Source organism: Adiantum capillus-veneris, chromosome 20 (genome assembly GCF_014529385.1).
Source record: "Adiantum capillus-veneris isolate H3 chromosome 20, ASM1452938v2, whole genome shotgun sequence".
Taxonomy (NCBI): Eukaryota; Viridiplantae; Streptophyta; class Polypodiopsida; order Polypodiales; family Pteridaceae; genus Adiantum; species Adiantum capillus-veneris.
In genome coordinates, this window is record NC_140950.1 from 62497363 (window position 1) to 62500353 (window position 2991).

The 2991-nt window shown below is 40.1% G+C and overlaps 1 pseudogene; it reads right to left on the minus strand.

The window, feature by feature from the left end:
• The window catches only part of LOC147432604 (uncharacterized), a 2676-nt pseudogene extending 560 nt beyond the window's left edge, over window positions 1-2116 (minus strand).
• Between the last annotated feature and the right edge of the window lie 875 nt (window positions 2117-2991).

Here is a 2991-nt window from a genome sequence, read left to right on the forward strand (position 1 = left end):
TGGTACATCTAGTTTTTCACCAGTAAACCTTTCTTCTAGTGTTATATCATGTATAGCAGTAGTAGGGGTCTTATTCATAATGTAGACACATGTAGCAACAGGCTTAGCCCAATAACAATGAGGCATATTCTTTTCATTCATCAATGCTATAGAAACTTCTGCAATGTACCTGTCCTTCCGCTCAGCAAGACCATTTTGCTACGGAGTATACCTGCATGAAAACTGCTTCTAAATTATTTTAAAAAAAAAAAAACACCATTGACTTTATCGGAGAAGTATTCTCCCCCTCCATATGACCTCACGCACTTTACATGTTTTCCAATCTGTTTTTCAACTATAACTTTGAAATTCTAAAAATGCATAACCACCTCACTTGTCAGCTTCATGAAGCAGACCCATACCTTCCTTGTATGGTCGTCAATGAAACTCACATAGTATCTACATCCACCCATAGATGCAATCTTTGCCGGACCTCATACATTTGTATGCACTAAATCCAATGCATTCTTGTTTAATGCTTATCATGAGGAAATGATACTTTTGCTTGCTTCCCAAATTGACAGGATTCACATACTTTGTGTATTTCAACAACTCAAAACATAGGTAAACCTCTAACCATTTCTTTAGTCTGCATCAATTTTAGTGTCTGCAAATTTACATGACCAATACGTTTGTGCCAAATCTCTATATCTAGAACAACACTTGCACCTCGTGCAAACATGGCAACATTCACCTTGGGCACATTTACATCCAAAGTAAACATTCTGCCCACTTTCTTTCCTTGTGCAACTAGCCTTCCATCCTTCTTATACTCTTCAAAAAAGAGACCATAGGAGTTAAACTTGACCTGTAAACCCTACTCAACCATTTGCCCAACAAAAAACAGGTTCTTTGTAATGTTGGGTACATGTAGTACATCAGCCAGGTACTTCACTTTACCATATGTCATAGACAATGGCACATTTCTTGCATGCATAATAGGATGTGCAATATCATCCCGAGTTTCTACATAACGAGGACTTTATAAAGTTTGCATTTCCTTAAACCATTCCCCATGGCTGGTCATGTGATTCAATGCACCAAAATCCACATACAAGACATTATCATTGGATTTTGCCACATTTGCAGACATAGTATTCAACATGTGTTGCACCACAAATACCCTCTTGGGCTCATTTATATTCTTGATAGTAGTTGCATGATTGTTTTGCTGTCTCATGTCTGGACAATCACGTTCAAAATGACCATGTCTTCCACAACCCCAACATACTACATTTCGTGTTGACCTACATTATTGTGCTGCGCATTTCCATGACCTCTTGGACTCCCCTTGCCTGAAAAGTTTTGTCGACCACCACTTGTGTTCTAACCATGATTGTTGTTATGTTGTTGTGCTTGGTGGTTGCCTCTTCCTCGGCCTCATCCACAACCTGTACCACGTCCTCTTCCTCTTCCTACGATTATTGAAAAGGACCTGTTTAGAATTATTTACACCCTATGCAGAGGAGTCTTCCTCAAGTTCCTTCTCTTCCACAATCAATAAGGACACTAAATCTGTAAACAAGGGAATGTTCTCTCAAATATGGATACCTATTTTAAACTTTTTGTACTCAGAACCCAAACCTCGTAGACAGATTTCTACTTTATCATCATCATCGATTGTAACACCAATCGATGCAAGTGACTCACATATGTTCTTTGATCTTTAGTGAATAGTCATTGATGGACATGGTTTTCTTCTGAACAATATTCAACTCAGTCTTCAACTACAACTTTCTTGCCTTTGTGTTGGTCACATCCAATGATAGTAAAGTGTCCAAGCCTCCTTAGGAGATTGAGCATCCTGTATATTCCCAATTATAGTGTCTTGTACACTGATAGAAATCCAATACATGACCTTTCGAGCTCCCTTGTTCCAATCTTTAAATGTCTTAATTTGCATAGCACTTGTACCTTCCTCTGGCAGTAGTGGTGCTACCTCATGCTTTCCATAAATGTAGTCCCAATAACCTTTGCCCATAAGGAAATTGGTCATTCTAAACTTCCAAGCATGGAAGTTGTTCTTGTCCAGCTTCTCACTGACAACCTGGTTAAGCCCATCATTGTTGGACAACATGTTTCCAACCCTTTACACAGTCTTCGAGCATCTTGCTAAAAATAGTCAGTTATCACATGTATCTGTGTACATACACATGTTTCACTGTACTAAATAATATCTATGCACACTGCAGCCAACAAAACAAAGCTTTCTACACCACCCATATGCAGATTTTTCAAATCCCAAACCTTAGTGTTTCTACATGCGAACACACTCTAACTCCAAAATGGGGGTCAAAACGCGCCCGGAATGGAAATCTTGTTGCACACTTGTAGTCCAAAGGACTACATAGAACCTTGAGATGCTCACTCTCCAAAAGAAATCACCTCAATCAGAGATTGTTGATGATGGCTCCGGGGAATACCAAAGCCGCTTCTTAAACTGCTCCTGCTTGCTGCTCCAAGCTCCTCAAACACAACCAGGCTCTGATACCATGTCGAGAGAGAGAGAGAGAGAGAGGGAGAGAGGGAGAGGGAGAGAGCTTGAGCTCTTGCAAGCACCCCCCCCCCCCCCCCCCACACACACACACACACATTGATGGAGATAAAAAGACTATACTTCTTCTTCTTCATAAACTTAAGATAAGAGGTCTACAAAACATAAGGAAAAAAACAACATAAAAGGGGAGCTAAAACAACGGTTAAGTATGAATACTAGTGAGTGAGGTGAATATATAAGTGTGCGATCACTCCGGTAGGTAGACCAACTTGATGTAGTCTAACTATAGTATCACTGGCAAAGGTATGCTTATCCACCAAGGTGCATCAATGAGATGATGACTATCGGTGATAGTCATCGAGGAGTGGTACATGTTGAGCTTGACATCTCAGCAACACATTCATTGGAGTTGGTTTCCATGCATGGCAAGACAAAGTCCAAGGATATCTCATGGA